This window comes from Ascaphus truei, unplaced genomic scaffold, assembly GCF_040206685.1.
Source record: "Ascaphus truei isolate aAscTru1 unplaced genomic scaffold, aAscTru1.hap1 HAP1_SCAFFOLD_591, whole genome shotgun sequence".
In the NCBI taxonomy this organism is placed as follows: Eukaryota; Metazoa; Chordata; class Amphibia; order Anura; family Ascaphidae; genus Ascaphus; species Ascaphus truei.
Genome location: NW_027456924.1, coordinates 87,501 through 94,513, shown reverse-complemented (window position 1 = coordinate 94,513; position 7,013 = coordinate 87,501). Strand labels below are relative to the sequence as shown.

General features: G+C 48.4%; 1 long non-coding RNA gene across 1 annotated transcript in view; it reads right to left on the bottom strand.

The window, feature by feature from the left end:
• Positions 1-5,128: 5,128 nt before the first annotated feature.
• LOC142485407 (uncharacterized) overlaps positions 5,129-7,013 on the bottom strand; it is a 40,876-nt gene continuing 38,991 nt past the window's right edge. Inside the window, exon 3 of the long non-coding RNA XR_012798458.1 lies at positions 5,129-5,171. This is a non-coding gene — a long non-coding RNA (uncharacterized LOC142485407). The remainder of the gene's footprint in view (positions 5,172-7,013) is intronic.

Sequence of the window (7,013 nt, the reverse complement as noted above, 5' to 3'; positions counted from 1 at the left end):
GAGTGCTCATTTGCATGTCATTTCCCAGAATCCCTTGCTGCAGTGGAAGCGCTGTATGCTGGGTGATAATGGGGAAAGACAGGGTTGCAGACCTGTCTAAGACATGCAAATGAACATACAGTAATATTTACAGTTGCTATATATATATACATATATATGTACCCCTCAGTTTTATACAGTCATGGTGTTCATCATGTGTGGGACGCAGAGCCCAGAACCTAATGTCATGTTAGCATCAGAGAGTCACAGTAATAACTCAGCACTCACCCATGTAACACCTTCTCTGGTAGCTCTCTGTCTGTGTCTCTATCTACCTTTCTGTCTCCTGCATGACCAGGGAGGCTGCGAGGGACCCCCTCCCCCTCCCACTTGGAACCGGTACCCACATATAACAGACGAGTAATGACAGACTCAGTTTGGAGGTATAAAAGGCCGCGGCTTTGTTTATTAACAATCATAATACTGGAGTAAGCGCTAGTCCAAGCCAGAGTGGGGTCAGAGGGTCAGCCAGGCCTTGGCCTTCTGCCCCCGTACCCGGCCGACCCCTAAAGAGCCGGCCGTTGTCGCGAGTGGGTTCCCGGGTGTCACGTTAGCTTGACCCCGCCCAATCGCTCCTACCCCCGGGCGACGCCCGCCCCGAGCCCATCTGGCAAGGACAAGCACTTACCCCCGAACTGCCGCCGCGACAGTGGCAAAATGACCAACTGGAGCCTCCTGAAGGAACTTCAGTCCTTTGTTTCTCGGGAGATCTTCGGACACTGCCCTGTAAAATATGATGGTACATGTTACAGCTTACAGGTAGTGCAGACAGCTTATCACCAAGGGAATTGTAAATACTCCACGGAGTGGCCGGGGGCAAGCGTCTGCCCCCGACTGTCTTGCTAATGGGGTGGGTGGGTTGGATACTTCGCAGCAGACCGGGAGCAGAATGGAAGATTCAGCTCCCGGCTGTCTCTTTTGTACTGCCCTAGGCCTGTCCCCTCCCCCCCCCAGGGGGGGCCGCGACGGCGGCCCAGAGATCCCAGCGAGGTGAGGGGGGAGGGGGGCTTGCCCCCTGGTCATGGGCTTCCCTCGCCTAATTGGCTGGAGGGATTGCTTGACCAGGGAGGCTGCGAGGGACCCCCTCCCACTTGTAAACGGTACCCACATATAACAGACAAGTAATGACAGACTCAGTTTGGAGGTATAAAAGGCTGCGGCTTTGTTTATTAACAATCATAATACTGGAGTAAGCGCTAGTCCAAGCCAGAGTGGGGTCAGAGGGTCAGCCAGGCCTTGGCCTGCCACCCCCGTACCCGGCCGACCCCTAAAGAGCCGGCCGTTGTCGCGAGTGGGTTCCCGGGTGTCACGTTAGCTTGACCCCGCCCAATCGCTCCTACCCCCGGTCGACGCCCGCCCCAAGCCCATCTGGCAAGGACAAGCACTTACCCCCGAACTGCCGCCACTCACGGCTCTATTTAAACCTCCTTAAATTAGACCGTGCCGCCAACCCCGCAAGGACCCTCTCCAGCCCCTCCTGCAATTCGTTATTGAACAAGTCCGCCCCTATCTCGGATAAGTGTGTGCCGTCGGCCGGGAACAGGCCAGTTGACTTGTTGTCGAACTCGGGATGGGTGATCTGCCATCCCCCACACTGCGTCACAAACTTCCCCACCATCTTGTTCAGTTTGACCCGCGCTCAGTCGATGGCGCCCGGTGCCCTTGCGCCCCTCCACACTCTCCTGCACAATATGTCCGACCAAACGATCTGTACTTCTGGCCAACGGGCGAGCATGAGGGCTAGGTCGTGTTTTATTGAATTAACCAGCTCGAAGTAGCGTCGAGCGGCCAGGTCGTTGCCCCCGACGTGGAGGAGCAAGATCTGCGGCGCCCTCCTATCCCTGCCCATCACCATTAGCCGCGGGAGCAACTGAGCCCACCGCAGCCCCCTACCTCCCCCCCATACCACATTTGCCTCCTCCGTTCGCAACCCGAGGTTAGCCCCGCATGGGCGTTTGACGGCCCGCTTCTCTGCCCAGTGTATAAGCGAGTCTCCGATTATCCAAGTGGGTGCGGCGTCTGTGAAGGCATAAAGAGGATGAGGGGGTTTATCCAAGCACGCTAAATACCAGATAATGCGGGCCTGATATAGGACCGGTATCTGTTAGACTTCCATCGCCCTATCTTTTGTACAAAAAATGTAATGACCCGGCGCTTCAGGCTACAACAATACCCCAGTCCAATGATTAGTCCATATAGATATGGAAAGTTCTTTTCAATATTCCAGCTGATGGAGCGATGGTGATCCAATTGCTGGCTGCTGGTTCCGAACTCCTCCTAGTATGTAATGGACAAAAAGGAAAAGACCATTGCGCAGCCACAAGAATCCATAAATAACTCCACAACAGATTAAAGTAATGAACTTACAGACTTGCTGTGTTATTGTTCCTTTGAGACAATCTGTGCTTTTAACCTCTTCTCTTCCAGATATCACGAATGCCACGTGTTGTATGTCTATCCTCCAGGTTTTCTGTCTGTTCACAGCATTACCACTTGGTCATAGTTCCCATGTGTTCCCAGAAAGGAAATAACATGGAAGATGATGGTGCAGATTGATAAAAATTTATTACAATAAAAATAAAAAACAGCCAAGGGCTTACTCACATAAACCAGGCTGTGTAAAAACAGCTGACAACGTGCTGTCCGCAGCTTGATACAATCAGGTAGGCAGGCTTCTGGGAGGATGGCGCTATTGTTGTTTGCAAACCCTGAAGTGGCGTCTAACTCTCAGTAGTTACTCTGCGAGATTCAGCTTGAGGTGGCCAGCACTGCAGAATGTGCTCTGCTCACCTCTCTGGGTAACTGCCGTCAGCCCGCGCTACGCCTCGTGATGTCACACTCTGATGTCACACTCTGGCGTCTCTCCTGATCGCTATGCTCCTGCTTCTGAAGACCGTGTCAGTTCTAGCTCCTCCCTCTCCATACGCGTTTCGTGACGCAATGTGGTCACTTCATCAGTGGATGAGGGGGGATAAGTATATACACCATATAATCCAAACCCGTCATGTAACCGCGCATGTGGTCTATAAACATTATATTCAGAACCCAGCACGTAACCATGATCGCAGTGTATACCATATAATCCAAATACAGCACGCCACCACCACTGCGGTACCGTATACACCCCTGTAACCCAAATACCGCACATTATAACCCTGAGTGTAGCATATATACCCGTTATAATCCAATACGGCGCGTAACCTTGAATGCAGTATATCAACTATACCCGCCATGTAACCCAATTAAAGCACATTATAACACCTTATACTCCACATGCCGCACGTAACCGTGAATGCAGTATATACTCTATAAACGACTTTATAACCCTGAATGAAGCATATATACACTTTATAATCCACATACAGCACTTACCCTGAATGCGGTATATACACTATGTACGCCATGTAACCCAATTACAGCACATTACAACACTGAATGCAGCATAAATACATAGGGTGACCAGATTTCGAAAATGAAAAACCGGGACACCTTAAAAAATAATTTATTAAACAAATTACATCACGTGACACCCCCCGTTGCCATGACAATGAGACACTTTGATGCCCCTGCAGTGTTAGTGTGTATAGAGGTGGGGGCTTTGCTTGGGCCCTTCAACTCTTACAGCCAGGGCATTATTGGCCAGGAATGCCCAGTTCGGAGGGGATTACTACTTCAAAATGTACTTGATTCGTAACAACATCAAAAAACTCTAATACCAATAACTAACAACCACAGACAATGGTAATCTAAACCATCAAATAAAATGTCTACGGCCCTTGTTCAAGCATGTTTGCGGTACTTACCAGATAAATCAGTGCCTGCAATCCACGACTGTATCCGCCTCTCCGAGCGTCTGAAAGCAATCCAGCGTTCCTGGTGTGTGGCTGAAGAGGTGAGGGACTCCCTCCTCTCAAACGGAAAAGAAGAGCAAAAAATAGAGTTGGAACATACCTATCATACAGGGATGAGAGAGAGAGACAGAGAATGAGAGAGAGACAGAGAATGAGAGAGAGACAGAGAATGAGAGAGAGACAGACAATGAGAGAGACACAGAGAATGAGAGAGACACAGAGAATGAGAGAGACACAGAGAATGAGAGAGAGACAGACACAGAGGGCCTCATGCAGAGAGCATAGAATTTTCAAATTGGCGAATTTCATAAAAAGTAGCTTTTTTGGAGAGTTTTATTCTCCATATGCAGAAAAGTGCGAATTCTGCTATGTTTAACATGGATGCGTGTGTCGAGTTTGAATGGGAAAGATGCGCGCTTCAGAAATGTGTAAAAAAAAAAATCGCGGCTTTTTTCCCCCCTTTGCTATAGGCGGCGAGCGCCATTTTATTGCCAACTTTTCCTGGCGCGGCAAAAATGAGAAAATCGCGCCATTTCCCTGGCGCGAACAGCCGCTACATGCCGTTCGTACCTCTCTGCATTCGGAGAGTTTTAAAAATGGCGAGACGGAGGTTCTCGCCAGCCGCGAGGCGAGTTTTAGCAATAGAAAAAACAAAATGGCGCGTTTTTCGTAACTCGCCATTTTCTGCCGGTTTCTGCGCGAAATTGTACAAAAAATGGCGAATTTTGAAATAACGATGCTCTCTGCATGAGGCCCAGAGAGAGAGAGACAAAAGTAATGTACTGTATAACCATTATACCGTACCCCCTAGTATTCGTGTAATCATTGTCCCACACCCCCTATTACTCATGCTTTGGCAATACTGAAATGTTTTTTTGACATGCCAATCAAGCTGATTTGATTTGAGAGACACAGAGACACACACAGAGACACAGAGAGAGACAGACAGAGAGAGACAGAGACACACAGAGAGAGACAGAGACACACAGAGAGAGAGACAGAGACACAGAGAGACACAGAGAGAGAGAGAGACACGGGCCTATTTAGTAAGCGTCGATAAGGCTGCGTCTATAGTATTTCAGACGGAGGGAAGGCGCACACGCTGCAATACACTTGCTGAAGTCTGAGCTTTTTTATGGCTTTGCAGGGTATGCTTCGGCGCGATTTGGGGGTGTGGCAATGAATATTTGGAGGCGTGGCAATAACGTTCCGGCGCGGACGTCACTTCCCTACCTCACATCCCGATCCACCGGCATTTTTTCAGATGCAGCATCTGAAGCACTGTGCAGGCAAGAAGAAAAATGCACACAATGCGCACCAGAGATTAAAATATAGTAAATTATTTATTAATAAAACAAGAAATAACCGTGGGGGATCCAACCCCACCTCAGTACATATGCGTCACAGATCCGGGTTCGGTTACAGAGTGACCTGACGTGTCACGACAGGTCACTCTGCGCGTATTCTGACAGGCTAAGACGGCGTTTGCAGGTAGGAATTTATATATACACTATATCTTCATCTCCTTCATAGTAATGACATTAAAAACACATTTATTCACAGAATTAAGTAGTCACTGTGTGGGATTAGTTTAAGATTTATTTATTAGATAATTTATCACTATGTAACACACTTTAAATCACAAATAAATAGGTATCACATTATTGCAATGTATTCAGTTGTAAGATATTAATGTTATTTGTAACACACAGTAGATTAGAAACATCACAATAATTAAGTATTAAATGTAATATTTATTGATCCCTGTAGCACTATTACAATTTGTTGGCATGGTAATCTATAACAGGGGAGCGCAAACTTCTGAAGCTGCGTCCCCCTGCCTGGCCTCCCCCGGTCTTGCGCCCCCTCTCCTACCTGCCAGCACACTCCGGGGTCGAGTGACGTCACATGACCCCGCGGTGTCATTTGATGCCACGTTGCCATGGAGACGTGTCTGAATCCCGGTCAGTGTTACTGTTGCAGAGGCCTCACGTGATCCCCGGCATTTCATTTAAATGCCTTGGGGAGGAGCGCGGGACCTATGCACCCGCCCGCGCACCCCCAGACAAATCTCCCGCCCCCCAGTTCACGCACCGCTAACCTATAACATTATGTGTGTGTATATGTGTGTGTAAATATATATATACACATATACACACACATATATATATGTATATATATATATATATATATATATATACAGTGCTTGACAAATCACCCAAAAATCTACTCGCCGAACCAAAAAATCTACTCGCCACCTAGTCCCGCCCCCAACCCCACCCCCAACCCCGCCTCTAGTCCCGCCCCCAGCCACGCATTTTAAAAAAAGCCATAAATTGAATAAATTCCTAGTAAGAACATTCGTTTTTGATATTAGTTTATTTATTGTATTACATTATACTACAATTAGTCCTTGGTGTGTGTGTGTGTGTGTGTGTGTGTGTGTGTGTGTGTGTGTGTGTGTGTGTGTGTGTGTGTGTGTGTGTGTGTGTGTGTGTGTGTGTGTGTGTGTGTGTGTGTATAAATGTCAAATCTAGAAAAAAAAAGCCAGATGTGGATGACTAGTTTCCTGCACCCCTTAACTAGTGTCTGGATGCCCCCGCTTCACAATATTTAAAGCAGCAATCCCGTCTGGGATCTTACCTGATCCGCAGACCCTCAAAGTCCAGGTACCCTCATTCCCGCAATGTTATACATTGGAGGGGAAGTGTTCGTTACCTGTCTTCTGGGTTAGGGGGGGTTCGATGTCTTCCGTGTGAAGCTTGAGTCAGATCTGGAAGTAAGCAGTATAGGTTATTTCAGTGTAGTATAGGGCAGTTAAGATATCCAGATCCATAGTGTGAGAGTGTGTGGGGGAGAGAGCGAGAGTGTGTGGGGGAGAGAGAGAGAGTGTGGGAGAGAGTGAGAGTGAGAGAGAGTGGGAGAGAGAGAGTGGGAGAGAGAGAGAGTGGGAGAGAGAGAGAGTGGGAGAGAGAGAGAGTGGGAGAGAGAGAGAGTGGGAGAGAGAGGGAGTGGGAGAGAGAGGGAGTGGGAGAGAGAGAGAGAGAGAGTGGGAGAGAGAGAGAGTGGGAGAGAGAGAGAGTGGGAGAGAAAGGGAGTGGGAGAGAGTGGGAGAGGGAGAGA